Here is a 16,686-nt window from a genome sequence, read left to right as displayed (position 1 = left end):
TAAATATTTGCTACTGGATATTGACCTGATATGTGGATATAAACTATAGACTACTATGTGTATAGGACATTTCATTGAGGACTGCTGTCATGTAGTAATGGCATACCTATCAGTGTCAGATGTCAAAACATTCATCCTAATGCATAACCTGCTGGCTAGCTGATTTCTGTCTGTCCTCTGTACAGATGTGCAGATGTCAGGTATCCATCTTGACTACTTACAGGTAATCCATGCTTGACTGACACTGACATGTCTGTCCAGCTGTGTTATGAATGCCACAGGCAGGAAATCCCACCCTGTATGCACCACATGCCATGGATACCTCAGCTAGACTACCACAGTCAACAGAACATGCTTGGGTACAGGTCCCCAACCCAGAAACTGGCCATGTTATATATGTTGCATACATGTCAATTGGAGCACCTCACTGGCTGTTTGCAAGAGACAACAAGATGACTAAATGTTGCATTTAACTGTCACCCTGGGGATCACTCATGTGGCACCAGTTGATGGATGGTCTGCTGACAAATGTCAGGTGGCATGATACCACTGTACCCACATCCCCTACTTCTCATCTCTCCATGGACAATATCCTGGTACACACCTAGGAACACCTGCACCTATGGACCCCAGTACTGACAAATGTGTCAGTGTGCATTACTGAGGATAACAGTGTCTGTGTGTTTGTAAACTTGTAGTTGATAATACGCTGAAGGCCTTCTCACCCACTACACCCCCCATTTCCATACTGAGAAATGGCTTGTACTGTAATGGACATTAAATGTACCTTGTTACACTCTTCTCTCTATGGGCTAGCTGGAGCTTGCAATACCAGTACAACACTGTTGTACAAATGGGTAGATAGGCATGGGTTACCCTCTGAGTCCTGGTAAGTATGTGTATGTGTGCAAGTGTGTATATTTGTAGGATACAGCATTCTGAGGCCACATTCTTCAAATACCATACACCTTGCCATACATTATAAGGGATAGTGACGTTGCTGACATTAGGAGAGCCATGATAAACTGTCACACTACTACCCCTCTGTCATGTGCAATGAATGAATATCCCTGTAGTAACACTGATGAGATAGACAAGGGGTTGTATTGCAGTCCTGGTCAATGTGTGATTGTGGATATGTCAGAGTATTATCATGGGTTTCAGTGAGTAAAATATCCAATGTGGCGTGTTGGTGTTGGGTATATTGTCTTTACACAATGGTACCCCCAGTTCATGTCCCAGGGTCCACTGTATGAGGACCACTGTCGCCATCAACCATAGAGGTAACTGAATACACTATCCAGCCCAATGATGCATGTGCTGTGCGCAAATTATCTGTAACAGAATGGACTCACTGACAAGGTAGCTAGCCAGGGGCGGCTCATGCTATCGGACTGACGGTCTGCAGCCCTCCCACCTAGAAAAAAACAAAGAAAAAAAAATCTCTCTCAGCTCTCACGGGGATTTTGCTGCACAGACTTTGTGCAGATCGAGTCTGTTGGTCGCTGGCTGTCATGCAGATGGATTCTGTTGGATGGATGGATTGATTATGTGGCTTCGCTGGCTGGTTTATGTGGGGACATGTTCTGCTGGTTGGTCGGTCGGTCGCTGGCTGGATTCGGCTGTCATGCAGATGGATTCTGTTGGTCGGTCACTGGCTGGATTTGGATATGTTCACAGGTAGTGTGTGTGTTGGCTGAATTATGTGGGGACATGTTCTGTAACTTGTACTATATACTACACTGGTGGTTTTAGCAGGCATGGTTCAGTAGAGGTGTGTGTGTGTGTGTGTGTGTGTGTGTGTGTGTGTGTGTGTGTGTGTGTGTGTGTGTGTGTGTGTGTGTACTGATTTTTTCCATCCTGCATCATAGCCTGCAAGTACAAAATATTTCTGAGTTACTTACCCCCTCCTGGAAATAAAATTATTGCTGATTTTGGTGTTTGCCTACTCAAAAAGAGAATGGCTTTTTCTGTTCTCTGACTAAACTGTTATACTTTGCAAAACTGAAAATCTCATAGAGGCTTTAGCACAGACCGCACAAATATGTGTCATGTTAAGAGTTCTTCAGGAGAGGATATCACTTTTCAGGAAAGGAACAGGGCTATTGATTGACATTTGGTCAGTCAACAGGACAAGAGGAATCTGAGAAGCACAGTACTGATCATAGTAATGATCATGCCAGCACTAAAGAAGACAAGCATATCTTATTGCTTTTGAGTGATACTCTACCCAAGAGAACTGGATTCAGTATGACTGGGATAAAGTGTTATCCTCAAGGCTTGCAGAAAAAGCACTCAAGTTCTATATGGGCATTAAAAAAGTAGTGATTACATGAGCTATCAAAAGCTAAAAAAGAAACAACTAGCTAGGCTGGGTGTATCTTCTATAACACAAGCCTTGAATTGCCATAGTTGGATATTTAATCAAAGTTCTTCTTCTTCTTCTTTCGGCTTTTTCCCAGTTAGGGGTCGCCACAAGTGGATCACCTTGTCCGCACATTGAATGGCAGTGGAGTTTTACAGTGTCGAGTTGCCAGCCCGGCACCCAACCTTCCACAGAAGGCACACTCACATGCACACCTAGGGCCAATTTAGAGTGTCCAATCCACCTGCAGCATGTCTTTGGGATGTGGGAGGAAACCGGAGCACCCGGAGGAAACCCACGCGACCACAGGGAGGACATGCAGACTCCACACAGAAGGCACCCCAGCTGAGGATCGAACTGGAGAACCTCGAGCTGTGAGGTGGCAATGCTAACCACTGCACCACCGTGGCCGCCCTGGATATTCAATCAAAGTAAAACAGTAAAATAAAATTGATTTAAAGTATGTTTAAATGTATGTACCTAGATGAAGTAGTAATTCATTCAGAAAATTGGGAGTCACATTTAGGCAAAGTACAAGCTTCGCTGGACATTTTAAAACAAGCAGAAGTTACAGTTAATGGTGCCAAATGTAATATTTATAAAACAGAAGCCAGAAACTTGGGATATGTGATTGGGAAAGGAGTAAACAGACCAAAAACAGAAGCTGACAAGAACTTTTCAAAACCAAGTATTAAATCTAAAGTGAAAGCATTCTTGGGGCTAACAAGATACTACAGACTGTTGGTCGGTGGCTGGATTCAGGTATGGGGTGTGTGTGTGTGTAAAATGCCCCAGTTGCTATATACTGGTGGCTAGAGAGAACAAATGGTTGTGGGTAGAGATACTCAGGCTTGAACATTGTACCTTGGTTTCAGGTGGCAAGGACCTGAATTCCCTATCCACCACCATTTCTAAAAAAAAAAAATTGTAGATTTCTGCCTCATATTTGTTCTGTTCCTCATAAAATCTATGGTTTCTGTATCTACATTCTTCCTTGCCTTGCAAAGTCTGTAGTGCAGTGGTGCACTGGTAGCATTGCTGCCTGACAGCTACAGGCTCTCTGGTTTGATTCTTGTTTTGGATGCCTTCTGTGTGGAGTCTGCATGTCCTCCCATCTTACAAAGATGTGCCTGGAGTTTCTCCCTGCTCTGCTGAAAATTGTCTTTTGTTCCAAGTCAGACTAGTTTCCTGGTTAAATGTTTAAAAATAACAGGCATTTGAATTTCAGACTTCATATACTTCAGAAAGTACATGGTAACACAAAACTGTTTATTCTAGCAGATGTCTAAGTTTATAACATGGGTATTTGAAATTTGTCCATATTTTTGGGACTGTATTCCCCCATTATTGGCTTTGTCCAGGTATATTGTGCTAAGGTTGAGAGCTATCTATGGTGAGAACTGAATTCATTGAATGTTTGGGGGCTGTATCCCCCCCCCCCCCATGACTGGCTTTGTCCACATGTTTTTTGCTAAGAGGTTGAGAGCTATGGTGAGAACTGAATTCACTGAATATGTTTGGGGGCTGTATTCCCCCATTATTGGCTTTGTTCAGGTGTTTTGTGCCAAGAGGTTGACAGCTATGGTGAGAACTGAATTCACTAAATGGTAGCCATTTAAGTTCGTCTTCCTCTCTTTCACAAAACAGCTGATTTGGCATAGTGTTATGTTTCTCAGACTGTTTTGCACAGGGTCCCCTAACCTAAAGACATCGTAGTGAAATGTATGGTGGTAACACAGCACTTTATTCTAGCAACTTTCCAACATTGTACAAGCAATGTTTAAAATGTGTCCCTGGTTTTTGGGCTTTTGCCCCCCCCCCCCAATAAATTTCGGCTTTTTCAAGATTTCTTGTGCTGCAAAGTTCAGAGATACAATTGTGTGTCGAGTAGATTTTACAAGGAACTGAGAGCTGCAGGGGAACAAAACTCTAGTGCTACTTATTCGAAGCCTGCTTGCATTGTTAATAGCACAACAGGTAGTGTATTTGCTTTTGATGCAGAAGGTTGTGGGTTCTACTCCCACAGTAGATAAATGCATTGCTGATACTGTACTGTGTTGTAAAGTGGGTGGATGCTGCAGTCCTTTTTGGCAAAGATACCTAGAGTAGCAACTATGAACCTGTTATCAGTTTGCCATACAGTCCCTTTTGCGATATTACTAGCTTATCATTTTTTTTAATGCATGAAACATAGGCAATTTATTCCTCAAGGGCAACAGACACTTTATTTGTAGATGAATAAACAATGACATATAAAGTTGTTTGCTAGCAGCAATCTCTTCATTGTTACAGATTTCTTTAATCTGGAATTATTTAGATGACTTTTACACTTCAGAGATTGTGCATATTTACTGATACTGGTGGAGTGTAGAAGGTTGAGTAGACTTTTATGATGGAAATGTTCTGAATGGGGTAGTTTTGTCATTGGTGCATGCATTTTGTTTCATTGTTTACTAATGTTCAAAACAATAAATTTAAAATGCCCTCTAACAACTGTACTGTACTGTATTGTACAAGGAATACAATTTAATACAATCAGGAAGGTGTATCAAAGAGCATGTGTATGTTTCGTGTTCAAGGGGCCTATGATTTGAAAACAGCCCAAAGTTAATCTTTATCTGCCACTGGCAAAATGTATTTTCTTTGAATGTGGGTTTCAATGCTGTTTCAATGCATGTGAGTTTCAAGGGCAGAGAAGTTTTAATGCTAAGTCTGTTTATTGTGAGACTGCATTGCTTTGTTTAGTAGATATCTATTGGGGTTTGTGCTGTAAAAATGCAAAATAAAACTTTCAAATGAAATCCAAATCATTGCAGAAGTAAAGCAGTATGCACATTACAGTGTTTATGGTAAATGGGGCAAAATAACCAAGAAATGGGACACTGGAATGGTTGCAGGGGGGAGGCTCCAATTGACCATGATTTTGAGAGGGGAAGGGCAGCAAACTCAGACAGCCCTTGTTGAACTATACCTCTCAGCTGTCCATATTTTTGCAGAATTAATAGATATTTGCTTCTTATTTTTGGTTTGTTCCGCAAAAATGTGTGGTTTTCTGACGAATCATTTAGGAATGAAGTCACTAAATGACAGACATTGAGTTTTACGTCATAACCTTCAGAAAAATGCATGCTAAAGCAAGACCTGCTATTCTATCAACTGTCTTAAGTTTATACAAGAGCAATTTTTTAGTAGTGTTTATATGTTCCCCCAATATATTTGGCCTTGTCCAGATTTCCTGCATTAACAGGTTGAGAGGTACGTGCAAATAAAATTCCTTTATAGAATTAGGCATATCCAAACCTCTCAACTGTCTCCGATTTTGGCTCAAAATGTTGCTCTTCCCCTAATAATCCCTCTGCACAATGGCAATTTTAGAAGAAAACATGGAGGGTTTACAATTAATAAAGAACTGTAATAATCAGTTATAGATTACTTTTATTTCAGAAATGCATGTAGATTATTTTATTTCGTCAGCTGCTCAAGTTAGCAGTACTAATATTAAAAGTATCCCTTATTTGACAGGTTCCCAGCTGTATTATGTGGCTATTTTATATTTTTGCATCACATTTTTGGTCCATTTTTCACAAAATTGTGTTTTTTTTGGCAAATTAGTGGCAAATCATTAAAGACTGAAGTTAAAAAATAATGAAAGACATTTGAGTTTCAGATTTCGTACCGTTCAGAAAATCCATACCAATACAACACCTACTATTCTATTATCTTTCTAAGTTTATAAGAGCAATATTTAAAAATTGTACTTATTTTTGGGCCTTTGTCCCACTTCTATGTATAGCTTTGTCCAGATTTCTTGCTCTGAGGTTGAGAGGTATGACAAATGTGTCAGGGCCATCGCAGTCAGCCAGAGACATTTCAAGTTGTGACAAACTTGTTGCACCCCACTCCCCCATGTAGTGACTCTGGATGTGTCCAAGCAAGGCAAGGAGCAGTTATGCAGTGTAAATGTGCAGAGTGCAGACTACCCCCCGCCCCATCCAAGGTAAACACAAGTACTACAGTGGCTTTTCATCTGTCATTGATTTTGCAGAATGTTCTGGTTTCTGTCATTTTTATACTGTTGATTTATGCTTATTATTATTCAGAAAGTGCCTTTTGCTCTGTGTTTAAGTAGCAGTGCTTTAATGACCATCAGGTAAGTTTGTCTGATATTGTAAGATGCAAGTAAGTTTTAATAAGCAGTATTGCCAACATTGAAAGCCTTTCTGTTGTTGCCATGCAGAGAATACTTACATAACTAGATAATGTATAAGCCTTGGGTATTGAAATGCATATGACAGTATTTGTAATAAAGGCCAGAATTAGATTATGTTAAGCTCATTACAGGCTTTACCTGCAAACTAAACAGAATGCCAATCTATCATGCGTGGTCCATATCCTGTGCAATAATCCTTTAAGCAATATATGTTGAGCTTGTTTCTTGTTTGCTTTTCATTTTTTACTTTGATCATGTTTTCCCCATGAAACAAGTAGATTGTTGTCAGGCAGCAGGTCTTTTTTGGATTAGAAACATTTTTACAAAAGAGGGTATCACAGAGATTGCTACTTTCAGCATGTTACTTGGTACTTTAATAAAGCTGAATATAAATTATAATTAGAACTGGAGTGCAAGGAGAAGTGATTTGAGTTAAGTGCTACTTGTTTTTCTTGTACTTGATTTTGATTGGCATTCCAGTAATGTATTTAAAAAGTAATTTATTTTTTCATGCCTCACATCCTTTTTGTTTCCATCTAGATATTAAGTAAGCTGTCATGCAGCCAATGGATTTAAATATTTTTTTTTCTTCTACACTTCATTTTGTCTTGATTGGACTCCCATAATGATGATTTGGCACCCAGGGCAGCATATTTAATTAAAGTTTTTGTGGTTTTGAGCATAGCTCCTCCCCTTTCTAGTTGGTCACACCCGTTCCCATTGGCCCCACCCATTCAGCTGTCTCTTGCAGCCCCCCTTTGATTTGAAGTCACCAGCCGCCACTGTAGTTAGCAGTGATAAGCCCAGGTCTCTCAGATATGTCTATGACTGTTATGTGTTTGTCAATGTGTGTATGATAGCATGTCATACTATGTATTGTTCATTAACACCCAGTACATCCCCCATTACCATACTGTACACGGCCTGGTGATGGTCTTCACTTAACAAGAAACTTGGGACACACCTCATCCTAAAAGCTGTGAGGTGTGTGCAACTAAGGCCAAACACAGTAGTAGCAATAAGTACCTAGGTAAGGGTTCTACTCTCAGTGTTGCCAAGTACGTGTGTGTGTATGTGAAGGGATCTACTTCAGTTTGCAGAAAATACATGTCCCAGGAGGTCATCTGTCAGAGAACTGACTGGCAAATGCTAAAATTTCAAAGGAATCATCTTGTGGAAATTCATTCCATCAAAACTAGTAGTAGATGTGTAAATGCCCTCTTCCCCACTGTACAGCTGTACAGCGATACTGGAGTTGGTATATATAGTTGGGTGTGGTTGTTGTGGGCACAGCCACCCTCATTGGGGTACAGTTTATGTTAACACATTAAGTACTTGTCAATCACACTATGTGCAGTTCAACACCACCCCACACCTTCCAAAGTGGAGGGCTGTGCCACCCACACCAGCACACCTATGTTTACCAACTCCAGGATTGCACTACACTGGGGAAGAGGACATATACCCTACCAGTACCATCATCAATGACATTAAACTAGCAGACTGATTATTTACTGATGTGATGTTTTTGCCTATTTTGTCTTGATGAAATTACATAGGATAAAATGGGCTCACTGCAAAATTACATACATTCATGTGTACAATATTCTCTGTGTATTGCATCAACACCAAAGCCTCTATTTGTGTGTGTTATACATAAACATGTGGTGTGTGCCACCCAGTACACTTACCATTGTCCACTGTAGAAGGGCTGCTGACATAAGCAACTATGCACTCACATGTATACACCCCTCAGACCTATCAGCCATGTGACACATGCAGTAAATGTTATACAGACCTGTTAGTTGTGTTCAGCTGTACCCAGGATATGACACAGTCAATGTGTCACCACAGTGCCATACCCCTTGTAGGAAATAACAGCAGACCAACATCCTGCTGACGCATGGACACCTACAACACAAACTGTATACATTATGGAAACCACAATCAGTCAGTGTTAATAACAGATATAATGCATCATGGCTGGACAGCTACACATCCTGGCATGTAAGCATTTAACTTTCCAGCCGAAAACAAGTTACACAGCATTATAATGCTAAACCTTAGTACATTCACCCTGTGCATCAGAACCATATTATCTTGTCCCTGCATTGATGGTATGGATGACAGGGATGTGGCACAGGTATCATCATATGCACATGGTGTGTTGTGGGTTTGCCAGAGACCTAGGCTGAGCCATTTGGTTGACATCATGTGTGTGTGTGTTAGGGGTTTTCATTACCAATTGGACTGTGCAGATGTGGTGTGTGTAGGTATGGATGTGCTCTAGCTGTGTTGGTGATGTGTGTGTGCGTGTGTGTGTGTGTGTTGTGCGTGTGTGTGTGTGTGTGTGTGTGTGTGTGTGTGTGTGTGTGTGTGTGTGTGTGTGTGTGTGTGTATGTATGCACAGAGTTTTGCTATGTGGCTGCCCTATACAGGGGTTTGTTGGACAGCTGGATACCATACATGACAGGGTGTGCAGTTCACCATCTCCAGCTATGGACACGAGAACTGTACCTGCCAGGGGTTCCACGGGCACTACCATGTACAAGCCCAGATATGGTACTCTCCCCTGATGATAACAAATGTCCTCTGGATCTGGACCCCTGTTGGGACCAGCCAGGAGCACATGCACATGGCCTGTTGTGTTATGGTGTGGACAGCACCCCCCTGCAGTGCTGGTGCTTGTAATACCACTAAGGGAGTGGCTGTGACTCATTGCACATCCACATAGACCTCCATCTGTTGGTGTTGCTGACCGATGTCTACATGGCTGTCACACTACTCCCACCATATGCTCTACCACAGACATTGCATGGTCGAGGTTTCCCACCATTTCACCCAACCGTCTATCCAGGACCTCTGCAAAATAACGGTGGGCACCTGCAAGATCATGGATGTTGTGAAGTATAGCAGAATGATTACCCCTCTGGAGCCACAGACTCTGTCTTGTATAATGTTCTGTGCATGCCTGTGCCTCCATGACAGCCCAAAACTTGCATCTGTTGACACCTGCTGTGACCCTTCTGCCAGGAGCTTGATGGCCAGCAGCCCTCCTATAAGCACACCTGTACATCTGCCTGGGTGGTACCTCGCTGGGAATCTGGCTAAGGCTGCTGTGTACAGACACATTTCCCATAGTCAACACACTGTCCTGTCCCATGCCACCAACTGTCACTCATCTATGGCCACTGGTGATGGGGTATGTATAGGCAATGTGGTTGTGTGCGGGGATGAGGTGGATAACAGTGGGATGTCAACCGATGGCACAAATTCAGCCCCTGACAACCCTTCCTGTGCCTCACCATACCTATCATGATTGTTAGAGTCTGTATGGGCACTAACATCAGTTTGCCTGCAGGAAGGACCCTGACTCACCTCATCAACTGTGAGGGGAAAACAAAAAACTTAATTTAAGACCTGTATGTCATTGCTTACCTCTACACATACACACACACACACACATACACACACACACACACACACACACACACACACACACACACACACACACACACACACACACACACACTTACAGGTGAGGTGGCACAAAGATATTACACAGACCTGTCATTACCCAATGGTCAACATGCATGACATATGGCACTCAACAGCATGCACTGCAGCTATGCTCAATTCCTATTACCAACATTATACATCTCTGTGATGCATGAGTTGTGTTAGTAGGTGATGCCCCTTCCCCTGGAACCCACTGTACCCATGTACACAGTATTGCTGTGGATCTGTTCAGCACCCTAGCATTTACTGTGCACCATATCTCACGAGTGTACACACCATTGCTGAATGTGTATATGTGTGGCAATTATGTTTGCTCTTTTGCCCACAGCCCCTATGTGTTTGTCTGACACATATCTGGAATGATATGGGGACAGATGTCAATAATGAAAGCCTGACCTCTGATTTTCAGATTTCATCAGCCTTGCCTGTATGAGCAATAAAATCCAATTACATTGACAACTCAAAGCTTACTGTGGCTATGAGGAGTGTACACACCCTTATTGACATGCCAGCCTCTTCCCTGATATGCAATTGGGCCACAGTACTGCATACGTTAACATTACACACACCTGATATGTGACTTATGACCTGTGCAATCAAATGCAGTATCAAACAAATGTGTTAGTTGTGCAGATTTTGATTGAGATGCATACAATATGTGGGTTGCATAAGTGTGCACACCCTTAACATGATGGTTTGTTGCAGCACCTGTTATGCGAACTACAGCAGTCACTATTGCTGGGAGGGGTATACTAGCATGGCCCATCTTCTCTTGCTATTATTTGGTCACTCTGCCCTACAAATATCCACCAACTCTGCCACATTGCAAGGTCAGCTCATGTGCACAGCCCTTGGAGTTCACACAGTGCCTTCACTATTGCTGTGGAATCAGGGTTATGTCTGGCACAATTCATGACCTTGACTGTGTTCAGACACAGCCATTCTTAGTGAGCTTTGGATGTATGCTTCAGTTTAGTGTTGTGTTTCAGGATGACACCCTTCCCCATCCTCAGCCTTTTTGAAGATACTTGACAAATATGGGCCACACATGAGTGTCATTTTGCAGTGTTCCAAATGCAGAACACCATGTCTACTGGCCTAGTTCCTGCTAATGAAGCAAACCTAAACGTGTACACTGGCACCAGCAAGGTACAGATGGGGATTGTGGGCCTGAGGTGGAGTAAGGTGTTGCTTGTGAACAACATGTATCTTTATTAACACTGTATGTAGGTTTTAGCCTTGGTCTCGGTACACCATTACACATTGCAACACATGCCGTTGGGAGACTTGATGTTATGCATATGCTACCTGTAGAGAGCCCTGGATGATGTTTCCTGTGGAACAACTCTTCCATCTGATTACCCTAACCCATAGGCCACATGTATGCAGATTCCAGGTGATTGTTGACACAGGTACTGCACAGGCAGTACTTGCTAGACATTCCTGAAACTCCCTCAGTGTTGCTGCATGTTTCTGGGCAGCCTCTATTACCAGTTTGTAACATGTGTTGTCATCTGTCTTGGATGGGCATCTGTTTAATTTCTACATTAATGTTGTCCCATACTTCATAGTCACATACATGACTGTCTGCCCTGTTTGCCATAGTATATACAGTGGTGAGGTAAGGCTATGTCTCCCACTCCTGAGTGATACCTTTTGGATATGGGCTCCATTCCATGTTTGTAAGATGCGTGCAAGCCACAGCTGCCTCTGTTGCAGGTGAGTGGGCAAATGTCATGGACATACTTCTTGGACCGCAGACCATTACTTGGTGTGACATTGAGGCCCTGCACTTGATAGAAGGTGCATACTCAAGAAGAGAGAATGCTGTCAGTACCTCAGAAACTGCTTCCACAATATGTTTTTTGGAGTGTGTGCACAAATATGCTTCCAGTGTTTGTTAAGGTATGTATTCCCCATATCTGTTGTTCTAGCATAGGATTCCATAGTACACATTCATTGTTCATGCTAGGACTACATTACAGGTTGTAAAAGGCGTAGAATGTGGAATTGTGATGTGCCGTTGTGTAGATCTGTACCAGTTGCCATTGAAATAGTGGTGTATACACTGTTGTAACCACTGTATAAGGGTAATGTTTCAAACATGTCCCTACTGTAGGCCATTTGTCCCACCATTATGTTCATCTCTGTCCACACATCTTACACTGACAGGTTGTTGGGTATACTGCTGGACACTTACATATCCTTCAGATATGCCACCATGGTGATCACTGAGATGCAGTGCAGTTAACAGCAACAATAAGTGAACATGTACAGCATGCATTATGGGTAGGTGTGTTAAATGTGTGCATTGCAAATACCATGGCCATAACATGGCTGGTGTATTGGCAAACCTGAACAAAAAAACTCCATACTCACCAGCTATAGGCTGCTGCCCCAGAGGTATACCAGAGGGACCTACATAGTTGTGCGAGATGTAATGTCAGTAGTCACACCTATGGCACTGGTACAGGGTGGGAGCAGCATTTCAGTACATCAACAGTACAAACCCACAATACTAAAGATTATGCACATCTGTTCATTACTACACTGCAGCAACAGACTATGTTATCTGACATATGCATGAAGATACTTTACAGATGAAGATGGATAAGCAACAGTGGTCTATTAATTTGCCCTGGGGCCTTAACTGCATGCTCCTCGTCCATTGTGAGGGTAGCACCCATCTCCACAATGCTATCATCAGGTTCCTGGCTTGGCTGGCGGGTGGGTGTCCCAAGGTGTCTGTGGGGGCTGGATGGCATGACCCCCACCTGTGGCCAGCTGGTCCCTCCTAACTGCAGCAGCACCCTGATGGGCATGGTGGATGAGGTCAGTGCAATGATGTTGCACCTGCTCATAACTGTGGTTATGCAGGCAGACATCATTTATCCTGTGGACAAGCTCCTTCCACAGGGAAGTCCACTCCGGCAAATTATGGCTGTATGCCCAAAGAGGATTCTGTAGTGATGCACAAGGTAGTTAATTATTATTTCATTCTCCTGTGGAGTATAAGCAGGGAGACACTCCAAGGACATGGTACCTGGAAGACATAAACAGGAAAAAAGGTCTGAGGACCTCATACTGCAAGGATATAATAGTTGTTAATTGACATCCCCGCCCCCCACCATATTTGCAACAATAATCTGAACACACAAATCAATGGGTATGTTTACACCAAACCTACTGTTTGGACATATATCCTATTGTGCAACAAAATATTGAAGTGCGTTTATATTCATGTTGCATGTTGAAACGCTATCATTAATGGCCTGTTGCTAACAATGTAACCTGCACGCCATTGCAATGGCCACTGTGGTTCCATTTATGCATGTGTTCTGTTTGCTATGCAACTGTTCTACTTCTGGTGTTTTGGGTTAATGGGAATGTCTATGCATGCTGTTATAACTAATCCTGGATTGTATTGACTATTACTACACACATATGTTCTAAAACTGCAACACAATAGCATGTTTGGGAAGGCTGTTCCCATCAGAATCATCTGTCCCACCTCATCTGGCCATGGAACCAGGCCACCGCACATCTGGGACCCACCCAGGGACCTCCTCATCCGCTGGTCCTGCACTACCTTCAGGTGGAACCATCTCAGGGGATGGTGCTCGTCCCTCCCCTGGGAGCACACACAAGCAGGATCCTGTCACCTGAAGTTAGGGTCAGGGTCTGGTGCATAAGGAACTCTGCAGAGAATTAGGGGATCTGCTACACCAGCTTGAGGTGCTCATGATGCAATTAGAAGGTCAGCCTGCCCCTCCTGCTCAGCCGCCAACATAGCCACCTTCAGGGCCTGCCCATGGGTGGGGACCACAGTCCCACTGATTCCATTTGGGGGCTCATGAGCTTCCAATTTGCAAACACGCCTCCCCATCCAAAGTGTTAACCCACCACATGTCATATGCCACCCCTGTATTCTGTCTTGTCTGTCTTGTCTGTCTTCTGAACCAGCCTACCTCCCCAAATATGCCTATTATCCTTCCCCAACATCTTACTCTCACCTTAACAAAAAAAGGGCAATCTGATCCCAACACGAATTTCACACCATACATAACTGTTCATTTCACACCCGCTTACAACTGCTTACAGGTGCATTAATCATTCTGTATCCAACAGCCCTTCTTCTGGCCAGAAAATAAATAATCAGCCCTTGCAAGTGTCTAACCCAGGATCCTTCACACCATAGCCACGGCAATTTACCACTAAGCCATCTGAGCTGCAGATATGTGTGATGTTTTCTCAAGCATATCATGCAGCACAGTCATTCAACAGTAGGGAAAACAAACACCAATTACAACCAAAGTGTCACATAGTTCACAACACCTGTGTGCCACCCAGCAACAGCCCCTAAGGCAAGACAATGTACCTAACACTTTAGTCATAGGTGGCTCTATAGTCTGGCACACTGATGTCCCTCTCACCAGGTTGAACAAGGAGAAAATTACAGTCAGCTGCCTGTCAGGAGCCAGGATCCACCACATAACACATGCACTCAAGTCACTCCACAAGTACAAATATGAATCTGTCATTGCCCATGTTGGAGTGAATGACTTGAGACATACCTCCCTGGACTACATGAAAAGAGACATGGAGGAGCTCTCGGATCATGTGGCCCAGGCAGGTATGACCCTAGCCCTGAGTGGCATCCTGCCTTCGCCCAGAATGATAACACAATATAAGGACAAAATGATTGACTTCAGCAATTGGCTAAGCTTCTGGTGTTATTCAAAGGGGATCCAGTATCTGTCTGCCTGGGACAACATGATTGACAGACCACAATGCTTTGCCAGAGATGGTCTGCAACTGTCACCCCTGGGATTCAGGTTACTGGCTAAGGCTCTTGCGACCCCTACAGTGCCTTTTTTAGGCAAAGTTCAAAGGACAAAACCACCACCATAACAGGTATAAGCATGCAAAATCTGAAGGTAATGCTACTCAATGCTAGAAGTCTAAACCTCAAAATGCACTTTCTCGAGTCACTCCTAAAAATGGAGAACATCGATATCTGTGCAGTAACTGAGACCTGGTTCAAGGCTCCAGAGAGCACCCTTGTAATACCAGGCTACAACTCTTACCACACTTTTCGACCACCAAACCAGGACCGAAACACTAAAGGTGGAGGAGTGTCAATATTCACCAAGGATATTCACACCACCAGGCTAGTTGCCCAACACAATGCATCTGAAATTCTCCAGGTGCAACTAACAATTGGTAAGACTGCAATCCAAATTGTAGCTTGCTACAGATCCCCCACCATACCCCAAGATTCTCACTACACCTTTCCAGACATACTGGAAAATATTAAGATAGAACCAAACACCCTAATACTGGGTGATTTTAACTACCCTGCCATTAACTGGGAAAACTACTCATGTACCAACACCTTTGCCCAAGGTTCTTGGAATTCATAAATTCCAACACCCTGGATCAACTAATCCGTAGTCCCACCAGGGGCTCCAATATCTTAGACCTGGTCATTACCAACATGTAAAATCGATGCTCCACACCTATGGTCACCCCCTCATTAGTCAGGTCGGACCATAAGCTAATCACCCTTAACATCCACATCCCACCCCCACCCCCCAGTAAGGAAACCTCCATAAAAAAACTTCTCCAAAGCCAACTTCATGCTACTAAAGTCAGAAATGACAAACTTCATGACACCCATGCAGGCGGGGACTGAAAGTTCAACTGCTGAATCCTACACTAAAGCACTGTACAAGCACATCCACTCATGCATGAATTGTGCCATCCCAAATAGAATCAAGATGCTCTCATCCAAAAAAAGGAAGCCAATCTGGTGGTCCCCTGCCATAAACAAACTTTACAACAAAAGGAAGAAACTGTTGCAGAAAAGAGGAAAATACCAGGATGCAAAAAAGTCCCTTACCAGCCTCAGTAAGAAACTGAGATCCCTCATAAAATCCTCCAAAGCTAGTTACGAAAATAAAATTGCCAAAGATTCCAAAGACAACCACAAGGCATTCTATAACTATGTCAAGAATCTAAATGGCAATGCTCAGATCTGCTCTGAGCTAAAACAGAATGGCATTAAATATACTGATCCCAAGGATATTGCCAATATCCTGGCAGATCGATTCAGTGCCAACTTCACCCACCTTTCACCCCCTAAATGGCCCATCTCAATACCGGAAGATTGCCAAATTCCGGTAATAATGGCCACACAGGTAAAAAACGCACTCTCCAAACCTAAAAATACAGCATCCATGGGACCAGATGACATCCCGGGCTGTGTACTACATGAACTATAATATGAACTGGCACCTCACCTAAGTGTCATGTTTAATCATAGCCTCACCTGAGGTTTCGTGCCCACTGAGTGGTGCAGAGCTACAGTTATCCCACTCCACAAGGGGGGATCCACCTTGGATCCCGGAAACTACTGTCCCATTAGTCTGACAAGCCTTATCTGCAAGGCCATGGAGCATATTATCATGAAACTTATAAACAAAGACATTGGCAACCTTCAAACACTGTTTGGGTTCATGAAGGGCCGATCTTGTCTCCTGAACCTGATTGACTTCTTCAAATCAGTCTCCAGAGCCATGGACAGGGGTAA

Source organism: Protopterus annectens, chromosome 10.part0, assembly GCF_019279795.1.
Source record: "Protopterus annectens isolate FY-2018-M chromosome 10.part0, PAN1.0, whole genome shotgun sequence".
Classification (NCBI taxonomy): Eukaryota; Metazoa; Chordata; order Ceratodontiformes; family Protopteridae; genus Protopterus; species Protopterus annectens.
Note: the sequence above shows the minus strand (reverse complement) of the source record.